The 12,734-nt window shown below is 40.9% G+C and overlaps 1 protein-coding gene across 1 annotated transcript in view; it reads right to left on the bottom strand.

The window, feature by feature from the left end:
* The window catches only part of galnt11 (UDP-N-acetyl-alpha-D-galactosamine:polypeptide N-acetylgalactosaminyltransferase 11 (GalNAc-T11)), a 45,373-nt gene extending 38,953 nt beyond the window's left edge, over positions 1 to 6,420 (bottom strand). The window contains exon 1 of the mRNA XM_055881835.1: positions 6,137 to 6,420. The gene's annotated coding sequence lies outside the window, so the exon portion shown is untranslated. The remainder of the gene's footprint in view (positions 1 to 6,136) is intronic.
* Positions 6,421 to 12,734: the final 6,314 nt, after the last annotated feature.

Below are 12,734 nucleotides of genomic sequence, written 5' to 3'. Positions count from 1 at the left end.
TTTCACGCAGATTTAAGTAAACACTGTAACTCTGCCACTCAGGAACATTCACTGTCTCCTTGGTAAGCAACTCCAGTGTAGATTTGGCCTTGTGTTTTAGGTTATCGTCCTTCTGAAAGGTGAATTTACCTCCCAGTGTCTGGTGGAAAGCAGACTGAACCAGGCTTTCCTCTAGGATTTTGCCTGTGCTTAGCTCAATTTCTTTTTTATCCAGAAAAACTCTCCAGTCCTTAACAATTACAAGCATACCCATAACATGATGTAGCCACCACTATGCTTGAAAATATGGAGTGATACTCAGTATTGTGTTGTGTTGGATTTTCCCCAAACATAACACTTGGTATTCAGAATGAAAAGTGAATTGCTTGGCACATTTTTTTTATAGTATTACTTTAGTGCTTTGTTACAAACAGGATACATGTTTTGTTATATTTGTATTCTGTACAGGCTTCCTTTTCACTCTGTCAATTAGGTTAGTATCGTGACATAACTATACTGAACAAAAATATAAAATGCAACAATTTGACAGAGTTACAGTTCATATAAGGAAATCAGTCAATTGAAAAAAATGAGGTCTTAATCTGTGGATTTCACATGACTGGGCAGGGATTTAGCCATGGGTGGGCATAAGCCCAGCCAATCAGAACGAGTTTTACTACATACAGAAATACTCCTCAGTTTCACCAGCTGTCCAGGTTGCTGATCTCAGATGATCCCGCAGGTGGAAAAGTTGAATTGCACTCTCCCTCAACTTGAGACATCTGTGGCATTGTGTTGTGTGACAAAACTTCACATTTAAGAGTGTCCTTTTATTGTCCCCAACACAAGGTGCACCTGTGTAATGATCATGCTGTTTATTCAGCTTATTGATATGCCACACCTGTCAGGTGGATTAGTTTGGCAAAGGAGAAATGCTCACTAAGAGGGATGTAAACAAATTTGAGCACAAAATTTGAGAGAAATAAGCTTTTTGTGTTTATGGAACATTTCTGGGATCTTTTATTTCACCTCATGAAACCAACAATTTACAGATTGTGTTTATATGTTGTTGATCCATCCGCAGTGTTCTATCAGAGCCATTAAAGTCTATAACTGTTTCAAGGTCACTATTGGCCTCATGGTGAAATCCCTGAACGGTTTCCATCCTCTCCGGCAACCGAGTTAGGAAGGATGCCTGTATCTTTGTAGTGACACCAGACAAAGTATTAATCACTACACCATGCTCAAAGGGAAATTCAATAGGTGCCCTTCTTTGTGAGGCATTGGAAAACCTCCCTGGTCTTTGTGGTTGAATCTGTGTTAGAAATTCACTGCTCGACTGAGGGACCTTACAGATAATTGTATGTGTGAAGTACAGAGATGAGGTAGTTATTCAAAAATCATGTTAAACACTGTTATTGCACAGTCAGTCCATGCAACTTGTGAAGCACATTTTTACTCCTGAACATATTTAGGGCTGCCATAACAGGGTTGAGTACTTATTGATTCAAGACATTTCAGCTTTTCATTTATTTGAAATACATAATTCCATTTTGACATGGGGTATTGTGTAAGCCAGGGATAAAAATCGAAATGTAATCAATATAAAATTATTTCTGTAACAACAAAATGTGGAAAAAGTCAAGGGTTGTGAATACTTTCTGAAGGCCCTGAACATCCAAGTCAGTTGCTATGGTCACAGACATTGGAAACTAAGGACCTGCCCTTGAGCTCTGACAGCAGGTCAAATAACAGGACTATCGGCATTGGCTACTGTTGTGACATTAGGCTAACTACAGTATGTCTGTGGTTCAGGGGTCCAATCTGTCCCATTAATGCATGAATGAAGAAGGGACCAGTGCCAAAAAGCTGCTAACTGTAAACGCTAATGAGCACACATAGCCTAATTCTACATCAGGACAGTGAGGCCTAAATGCTCAATGCTTGTCGTATAGCTAGTAGGTCGTGAATGCAAAGGGAGGAAAAATGAGGCGAGTTGATCTTGACACTAAATGGAAACGGCTTAGATATTGTGTCAAAGCACTGCTTCTCAAGAACACTAACTTTCAAAATGACTCTGCTGAATTTATAACCAAAATCGATATCCATTTCAGAGGAGCACTGGTTTCACACGCAGGAGTTGAGTGCTGAGAGGCCAGAGTTTCACGAGAAGAAGATTGTAAATTAAAGTTGGCAGTGAGTTAATGGGATTCATCAGATGTAGCCGCCATGGTCGAGAGAGACAAAGCAGTTTTAAATTGTACCACAGAAAAGAGAACAGAGCCTTGCTAATTTAGTTCCTTTCTGGTTCCAATTTAGAAAATAGGACAAAGCAGCACAAGTGCAAATATACTTTTAGTCTCTCTCGCTGGCAAAGTCCTGTCACACACCACACTTTCACACGAATAGAAATTGTAAAAATATGCTGAACTCTTCTTCACCACGAAGAGAATGCCATTCATAACCGTATGCATTTCTGTGTAGTACAGATCAGGGACCCATTTTGAAATTCTGTTACCGGGTTTCAATTCACTTCACTTACTGTAGTTCAATCACCATAAATAAATATGAAAAGGGTAGAAAAACAGAAATGCCAGTGTAGTCTATGTGGTCTATAATTAGCCACCTGGAGCCTTTCTCCAGCTGAAACAGTAAAGGAGGGGCTTGTGCCATTAGGCTAATCCAGTGCCATATTGCAGCAGGCATTTGGACTAGACTGGAGCTGCCTGTCACCACCCTGAGCCCACAGAGGGGTAACAGCACAGTAGAGTAGAATAGAGCAAAGTTTAGTACAGTACAGTACACAGTAGAGCACACTAGAGTTGAGTACACTAATGTACTGTATTGTGTTAAACTCTCCTGTACTCTACTGTTCTGTACTCTAATGTCCAAACTTGTGAAACAGACATCTATGATTGGTTCAGATTTAGTCCTGTTTGGGGGCAGAGCTCATTAAAATAATTGCCAGTGGATATCACATATTTATACCTTTGTGTACCTATTTAGGATACATCACCATGAAGAGAATGCCATTCATAACCTTATGCATTTCTGTGTAGTACAGATCAGGGACCCATTTTGAAATTCTGTTACTGGGTTTAAATTCACTTCACTTACTGTAGTTCAATAACCAAAATATATATTTTTTCAATGTCAGTGTGTATCGTCATAGCTGACACCCCATTTTTTCTGCAGACATCGTTGAATCTTAATTCAGAGCAAATGTTTTTAACTGTTTTCAGAAAAAAACAGATGGAGATTTTACCAAAATTTTGTTACCAAACTTTGCATCTTCACAGTTCTTCCAGTAAATGTGTTTTTGTAAAATGTTCAGTGTAAATTGTTAAAAGTAGTACTTGTGCATAGAGTTGTATGGTTTGTTCAAATTTGAAATCAATGGGGGTTTTTTGCAAACATTTTAAGTGTAAAATCTCAGTTACCGTGGAATTTCCCTTATTGTACAATATTTTAATCACTAACCCAACTATGGGTTTAGTGCCTGTTGGACATGATCCTCGATTGCAGGCGGTTTCTTCCTAATGGCACCTGGGCATGGGGCACTTGTCTCTCAATACTTTTTATTTTAGATGGCCGGTGCGCCACTCCGTTGATGAAAAACAACTGGAGATGCACTGCGCCTTGCTTCTAAAGCTGCCTCATCTCAGCTGACACAGTATGTCAGATTTCCCAGCCAAAACAGTCTGTCACTGATCGCCAGCTTAACATTGATTTACTAAAACGCAGTCATTGAAATTCTGCCAAAGCTCCATTTAATGTCAAGCTACTGTTCAACTCTGATATCATCTGCAAGGTTTATAGCAGCAGCAGGCACAAACACAACCTAAGACGAAAACTGACAAAGATTTCGCCTTCATTGAGTTTCAATTGCAGAGGTATATAAAGATGGCGGCCTCCATGCGCTTACCACAAATTCCTTGTTTTGCTCAGTTCGCCGTATTGTACATTGCTAATGACCATTAAAAAAAAAAGAGTAACAGAGAGCAGAGTATACACGATCCCAATGTTAGCTTCAAGATGCCAGCAATTTCCAAAAACAAAAAAGTAGATTGTGCTGATTTATTGGCATATTGAACCATATCGCAGGCCATAGTTTAACAACTCCGTGGATAGTGCTAAAAACAATGGTGTCATCCAATGTTCCCTCGACGCTGCACCACCCTCGGGACTGCAGCGCAGAAGAAATATCAGTGCGCGCAGAGAAGCACGAGATTGAACTTCACTCAACTTTCTAGAGTTTTACCCATTAGTTAACGCTATCAATGTTTCCCTTTACGGTGGGAATTGTGAATGAATCAACGGAATATTAGCCACTTTCAATGCAACATACCGAAACAAAACCATAACCAATCAGAGCTGCAGTGGGCCATTGCCATATATGGATCTGTGCCATTCACTTTGAACTGGACTGTTTTTAAGATATCAGGGTCGTGGGTAGATGCGATAGTTTTTAGATGATTATTTTCTTTAAATGTATTTAACTAGGCAAGTCAGTTAAGAACAAGTTATTATTTACAAAGATGGTCACCTCTGTGTCTAAAGGACAAGTGTATTAACAGGTCAATGTCAAGCTCTGCATGTTTCATGGAATGTAGACCTACATTGAACACCACACATTGGCTGCTACAGGAGGCTGAATGATAGAACCGCTATTTCCATGTTAAAATGTTATGGATGCATTTTCTCCATTGTTTTTGATGGTAGGCTACTCTAACTTAAAGCGAATACAGACTCTGTGCTCATAGTAAACGTGCGCCGGAAGTTGCACCAAATCAAAAGATCTACACCAGGATCACACCCAACCAGTGAAAGCTCAACAGTGCCCATGCCATCTGGTATATTTTTTCTGCATTGTATTTTTCATTATGATTAGGGCTGTCAAACAATTAACATTTTTAAATCAAGTTAATTGCAGGATTTGTTGTGATTAATTATGATTAACCACAAATTTAGATTTGGCTCAAATTGAGCTGTAATTTAAGATTTGTTTTAATGATATTGATGTCTTGATTTTGTCCAAAGTAATGGTAAGCAAAATCAGGTAATGTAATCACAGTGATGCAGTATAGCTAAAGCTAGTCTGAATAATCAGGCTATAATACACAATTAACTAGTATATATATACAGCCTGAAACTAATGGCTGCAAAATTGTGTACATGTTCCTTACAAGCCAGGATGTTGAATAAAATTACATTTAAAACTGCAGTCAACTGGTAGTGTCATTCAGCTGCTGTAAAATATATGGTTTGGTTCAATAAAAGATATTCACACTAAAAAGGTGTTGATTGTTTTCCATCTTCAGAATATACAATTACCATTGTCATGGCATGCTTTGTTCAATAGCTATCTAGGAGAGAAAACCAAACATACAATATAAAACTCTCTCTCAATAGCTTTTGAACCAAGTATGCCATGACAATGAAAATGGTATATTCTGAAACAGGGGAAGAGGGAAAGCAATCGAGAATTTGTATTACTTTTTTTGTGGTGCAATTCACACATACAAACTCTCGATTGTTCTCCTTCCCTGGTTTAGAATATACAAGTCATGTTAATTTTTATCAAAAGCTGTATCCCTTCTAGCCATGACACAATTTCATGCTACTGACGAGCGAAAACCGAATATCCAATGTAAAATGACTTTACCTAGGTGTCCAACCGAAGCATTTACACCGAGTGTACAAAACATTAAAAACCCTTCCTAATGTTGCGTTAGTAATGTTTTTCCTTCAGAACAGCCTCAATACCGGCTCTCTAAAAAAATACTTTCCTGAGGATATTTTGTCTCAAATTTCGAACAGGTTAAGGACGTTAGCTAACTACCTACTTAACTGATCGGCAAACTTCTGACTGTTAACGTTAGTTGTTAGCTACGTTAGCATGCAATGCAAAATAAAAGACACGCTCGCTAGTTACTGAAACTTTGCTTTAACTAACACGTGAGTTGACATTTATTGGTCGCTCTTTCATTTCAGTCAGTGATCACACTAGCTAATAAAACAACAAGCAGCTAACAGTAGCTAGATAAAATCACCAATCCAAACATGTTTTGTTAGCGCGAGCCCTGACATCGCCAATGAGGATCGAGACTCGAGGCATGCCAACATTTCTAAAAAATAAAGTGTCACGTAAACTTACGATGCACTTGCTTCATTGACATCCCAATTTGTCTATGCTGGTATTGCAAATTCCGTTGGTTAGGTACTGCGTCAACACCCAAGTCATACCTCCCCACCGCGGTCAGTACACAACACAACAAACACCCCCGTCACACAAACTACATCCCATCCAAATCCGTTTCTAGCTGCTTGGCCATTCTCTTTGGTTTAAAACAACCCAATGCACCAGTAAATAGCTATAGCTAACGCTAGCAACCTAGCTACTCTTTTCTGAGTTTGGTCAGAGATATTAGAAAAGGAGGAGATAAGAATACCAGCGGGAAATTACATGAAAAACATGTAACGCTCCGCCCAGCAGACTATCGACCAATCGCGTTCAGGTTGTCATGGTGCGTTACGCGTTTGCAAAAGCCAATCGTCAAACAATCCCTTCTAAAGGTGAGGGAATGAGTCGAGAAACCTGCCTATTTTCCTCAAACGTACGTAATATCACGATTTCAAAGCTATACGATATTACAGAGAACAAGTAAGTTATCCCACATCTCTGAAAATATGTGTAATGTTGTACTTCTTGTTCACGTGATTCATGCTAATGTTTTATTTTTTTGTTAGCGCCAAATTGACTCCCATTCACTCCTTGAAGGAGGGATCGCCTTGTCCCATAATCACCCAGAATGCACCGTGCGGCACATTGACGACGCATGGGCAACGTACACAATAGGCCAGGGGTGTCAAACTCATTCCACGGAGGGCCTTGTGTCTGCAGGTTTTTGGTCTTTCCTTTCAATAAAGCCCTAGACAACCAGGTGTGGGGAGTTCCTAACTAATTAGTGATGTTAATTCATCAATCAAGTACAAGGGTGGAGCGAAAACCCGCAGACACTCGGCCCTCCGTGGAATGAGTTTGACACCTGTGCAATAGGCGGTAATACGATTCCCTTTGAGTTCTCCATCTCCTCAAAAGTATCTCTGGCTTGGTTCTCGTACAGTGCAGTGGCTGTGCGGTGTAGGAGTTGATAATGCTGGATTACCCAATCAAATATGACTGATTCACACAGTTCAGAACAATCGAAACTCGACGCAGCATAGAATTAGTGGAAACCAAAACAAGAGGGACCTATCTAAATTTGTCAAATAGAAACTATATTTTGCAACAGACAATCTATTTATACACTAGATGACTAACAGGGAGCGCGGTTATGAAGCCACCACGCCTGCATCTAGGCACTCCCCCACCATTGTAAAACATATTTTGAAAGCTATAGAAATGCATTTATTATTGTCAACATTTGTTTTTGCAGATTTTATTCTATCAAAGACACCTTAATGCAGGGATGGGCAATTGGCAGCCTGTGGCCAACAAAATTTAGCTGACTGCATTGTGGGTATGGATGTGGGTACGCAGACCCACAAGCACTGTAGCCCCATCATAATGAGTTCAGATTTTTTGTGGCCCCCACCCCCATACAAATCCCTACCTTAAAGTGGCAATATGGAACTTTTTGGGCAACCTGGCGAAAATCACATAGAAATGTGAGTTAGAAATCTATCAATCTACTTGAAAGCAAGTCTAAGAAGTAGTAGAGCTGTTCTATGTGCGCTCTTTCTATGCTTCCTGTTCTTAAGTTTTGTTTTTGCATTTTTTACTTTCGGTTTTGTACACCAACTTCAAACAGCAGAAATAACAATATTGTTGGTTATGGAAAATATATTTCACAGCAGTTTAGATGATACAATGATTCTATACATTATACTATCTTACTTTGTCATATAAACTGAAATTAGGCAAACTATTAGAGTAAAACAGAATCGGCATAATGAATACAAAACTGAAGATCCTGTGTGTGTATGTGTTGTCATTGGAGCATGTGTCGTTTGTTTGGGGTGTGATAGCCAGAATTGTTTTGTCCTGAGCTCAGCAGTAAGTCTTTACCTACACATTCTGAAATTGCATTTTTGAATCCCCCAGCTTTATAATTTGAATGTGATACAAAACGAGGCAACGGTGTGCTTTTGGACCATGCGTATGCCTCCGAGCAGCGGGTAGGCTGTTTATCCGACTGGATAAAAATATATATATATATTATGTCCCCCCCACTTCTAAAACCATAGTCACGCCCCTGCCATTATCCCAACTGACAAATCGAGAAGATTTAAATACTGATAGTCTTTAGTTAAACTGCATTTTTCGTCCTCATGCATAATCCAACCCATTGGATTATGGATTGCACAACAATTGGTTGTGCAATCTTTGAAGCTTTTGAAGTAAGATGGCGCCGGAGAAGATGGCAGACGTTTTACGTGCCCCCAGCCGATTGTTTTTTTGTTCGCTTATTTGCGTTATTTGTAACTTATTTTTTTAACGTATTTTGTACATAATGTTGCTGCTACCATCTCTTATGTCCAAAAATAACTTCTTGAATTCAGGACTGATAAAACTCACCACGGACTAGCAGAATCCTCTTTTTTCTTTCACGACTCTGACGAGCCCAACGCGAAGGGATATGCTGCTACCTCAGGATAGGCCTCAATCCCTGTGATCTGCGTGAAGAGAAGGCAGAGAAAGAGGGGCCGAAGGTCCGGCTGCCTTCTGAGAATTCGCAGGCGATCGAATAAACCTTCACTTCACTCCATTCTGCTAGCAAATGTGCAATCTTTGGACAATAAAATCGACGAGTTACGCGGAAGATTAAACTACCAATGGAACCTTAAAAACTGTAACATCTTATGCTATGGCTGAACGACAACAACATCAACATACAGCTTGCTAGTTATACGATGCACCAGCAGGATAGAACCGCGGCGTCTGGTAAGACAAGGGGCGGCGGTCTATGTATTTTTGTAAACAACAGCTGGTGCACGATATCTAAGGACGTCTCGAGCTATTGCTCGCCTGATGTAGAGTTTCTCATGATAAGCTGTAGACCACTCTACCTACCGAGAGAGTTTTCATCTGTATTCTTTACATCTGAGTTTTCAGCTGTTTACATACCAACAAAGTCAGAAGCTGGCACTAAGACAGCATTGAATGAGCTATATTCCGCCATAGGCAAACAAGAAAATGCTCACCCAGAGGCGGCACTCCTAGTAGCCAGGGATTTTAATGCAGGGAAACTTAAATCCGTTTTACCAAATTTCTATCAGCCTGTTAAACGTGCAACCAGAGGAAAAATAACTCTGGACCACCTATACTCCACACACAGAGATGCATAGAAAGCTCTCCCTTGCCCTCCATTTGGTAAATCTGACCATAATTCTATCCTCCTGATTCCTGCTTACAAGGAAAAATTAAAGCAGGAAGCACCAGTGACTAGATCAATAAAAAAAGTAGTCAGATGAAGCAGATGCTAAGCTACAGGACTGTTTTGCTAGCACAGACTGGAATATGTTCTGGGATTGAAGATTACACCACATCAGTCATTGGCTTCATCAATAAGTGCCTCGATGATGTCGTCCCCACAGTGACCGTACGTACACACCCCAACCAGAAGCCATGGATTACAGGCAGCATCTGAGCTAAAGGCTAGAGCTGCCGCTTTCAAGAAGCGGGACTCTAACCCGGAAGCTTATAAGAAATCCTGCTATGCCCTCCGACGACCCATCAAACAGGCAAAGCGTCAATACAGGACTAAGATCGAATCGTACTACACCGGCTCTGACGCTCGTTGGATGTGGCAGGGCTTGCAAACCATTTCAAACTACAAGGGGAAGTACAGCCGAGAGCTGCCCAGTGACACGAGCCTACCAGATGAGCTAAACTACTTCTATGCTCACTTCAAGGCAAATAACACTGAAACAGCACCACCTGTTCCGGAAGACTGTGTGATCACGCTCTCCACAGCCGATGTGAGTAAGACCTTTAAACAGGTCAACATTCACAAGGCCGCAGACATATTACCAGGACATGTACTGCGAGCATGCGCTGACCAACTGGCAAGTGTCTTCACTGACATTTTCAACCTCTCCCTGTCTGAGTCTGTATTACCAACATGTTTTAAGCAGACCACCATAGTGCCTGTGCCCAAGAACACTAAGGTAACCTGCCCTAAACGACTACCGACCCGTAGCACTCATGTCTGTAGCCATGAAGTGCATTAAAAGGCTGGTCATGGCTCACATCAACACCATCATCCCAGAAACTCTAGACCCACTCCAATTTGCATACCGCCCCAACAGATCCACAGATGATGCAATCTCCATTGCACTCCACACTGCCCTTTCCCACCTAGACAAAAGGAACACCTATGTGAGAATACTATTCATTGACTACAGCTCAGCATTCAACACCATAGTGCCCTCAAAGCTCATCAATAAGCTAAGGACCCTGTGACTAAACACCTCCCTCTGCGACTGGATCCTGGACTTCCAGACGGGCCGCCCCCAGGTGGTAAGGGTAGGTAACAACACATCTGCCACACTGATCCTCAAGACAAGGGCCCCTCAGGGGTGCGTTCTCAGTCCCCTCCTGTACTCCTTGTTCACTCATGACTGCACAGCCAGGCACGACTCCAACACCATCATTAAGTTTGCCGATAACACAACAGTGGTAGGCCTGATCAACGACAATGACGAGATAGCCTATAGGGAGGAGATCAGAGACCTGGCCATGTGGGTCAGGACAACAACCTCTCCCTCAACATGATCAAGACAAAGGAGATGATTGTGGACTACAGGAAAAAGAGGACCGAGCACGCCCCCATTCTCATCGACGGGGCTGTAGTGGAGCAGGTTGAGAGCTTCAAGTTCCTTGGTGTCCACATCACCAACAAACTAACATGGTCCAAGCACACCAGGACAGTCGTGAAGAGGGCACAACAAAACATATTCCCCCTCAGGAGACTAAAAAGATTTGGCATGGGTAATCAGATCCTCAAAAGGTTATATAGCTGCACCATTGAGAACATCCTGACTGGTTGCATCACTGCCTGTTATGGCAACTGCTCGGCCTCTGACCGCAAGGCACTACAGAGGGTAGTGCGAACGGCCCAGTACCGCACTGGGGCCAGGCTTCCTGCCATCCAGGACCTCTATACCAGGCAGTGTCAGAGGAAGGCCCTAAAAATTGTCAAAGACTCCAGCCACCCTAGTCATAGACTGTTCTCTCTGCTACCGCATGGCAAGCACTACCGGAGCGCCAAGTCTAGGTCCAAGAGGCTTGTATGTAAACAGCTTCTACCTCTTCTCTCTTTTATCTCTTATTCTTATCTGTATTTTTTGAAACTGCATTGTTCGTTAGGGGCTCGTAAGTAAGCATTTCATTGTAAGGTCTACACCTGTTGTATTCGGCACATGTGACTAATAACATTTGATTCTATTTTTTTATTAGATTTTTGGAAACCTTGAACACTGAACTTCATTATTATTTTAAAAAGCTGGGTACGGCCCCTTGGATTCTTGAGAGTTATAGGCACTTGGTGTAGATCTGAAAGCATGGACAGGTATTAGCCATATGATGATAGTAGCTCCAATTTGCCCTCAGATAGGATAGGTGGACATACCCAGCCATCACCATTGTTTTAAAACGTCTTGAGATGTCTTGAGACATGCAATTGAGACTTCTCAAGACACGTCTCAAGATGTCTTAAGACACTAATTACCATGTCTTGAGACATTTTATTTGTGTCTTCAAGACATGTCTCAGACATTAATGTAAAATAGTGCTATGTCTTGAGATATTTTATTTCGGAATGTTTAACATTTCAACTTCATGGAACATTCTTTAGTCAACTGACACTTGATGCAAGACTCAAAAACAACATTCGGTCAAACCTGTAGGATTTAGCGACAAACAGTTGTTGTTTTTTCAAGTTGATGTAAGCAAGCAAAGCATTTTAATATGTAGCCTAATGTATGTTATCCAAAACTATATTTAGTCAATATGGAGAAATACTGTATGTTAATGACATTTTGTTTTAACATTAACAAATTAGATATTATGCTGACTCTGGTGAGCTAGCTAGCTAACAACTGTCATTAGCTAGTAATGTTTTAAAAAAACGATATAGTTCAATCTCTAAATGCCTGTTGTTACTTTTTTTCAGTTGCCCATGGGTATTTCCATCGAAAATGACCCATAATCACCAACATGTGATTTTCATATGAGCATGTTAAATTTCATAGATTTGATTTGTCTATAAGATTTTTGAGTTGCTTGCTGTTAAATCACAAATCACTTTAGGTAAACTATGCACTATCAGCAGTGGCGACCTGTCATTCAGGGCAGGTGGTGCAGAAAAAATAGCAAAATAAATAAATATATATAATTTTTTGTTGTTGCCTGTTTTACACGTTATTTTGGCATTAGTATGTGTCACATATCAGTTTGCAAACAATGTTTAAAAAAATATTGAGTTAATAATGCAGCATAAAAACATTGTCTCTTTTTTGCTTTCTTGAGTAAGGCAGCTCCAAAATGCAGGTGTTTCAGCCTAGCTCGGTGCTTTCTGTGGTGGTGGGGCAGCCAGGGGAATATATAGAGCGTAGGGGTTGATAATGTTCTCTAGTTGCGCCGTGATTGGCTCAGTGTTCTGTCACTCATGGGGACACAACTTCACCGCAAAATCTGAGGGGAGAGCTAAAAAATGCAAGCCACTTGGGTGCTGCCATAGAGTTACATT

This window comes from Salvelinus fontinalis, chromosome 25 (assembly GCF_029448725.1).
Source record: "Salvelinus fontinalis isolate EN_2023a chromosome 25, ASM2944872v1, whole genome shotgun sequence".
Taxonomy (NCBI): Eukaryota; Metazoa; Chordata; class Actinopteri; order Salmoniformes; family Salmonidae; genus Salvelinus; species Salvelinus fontinalis.
This window is presented reverse-complemented; position numbering and strand designations above follow the sequence as displayed.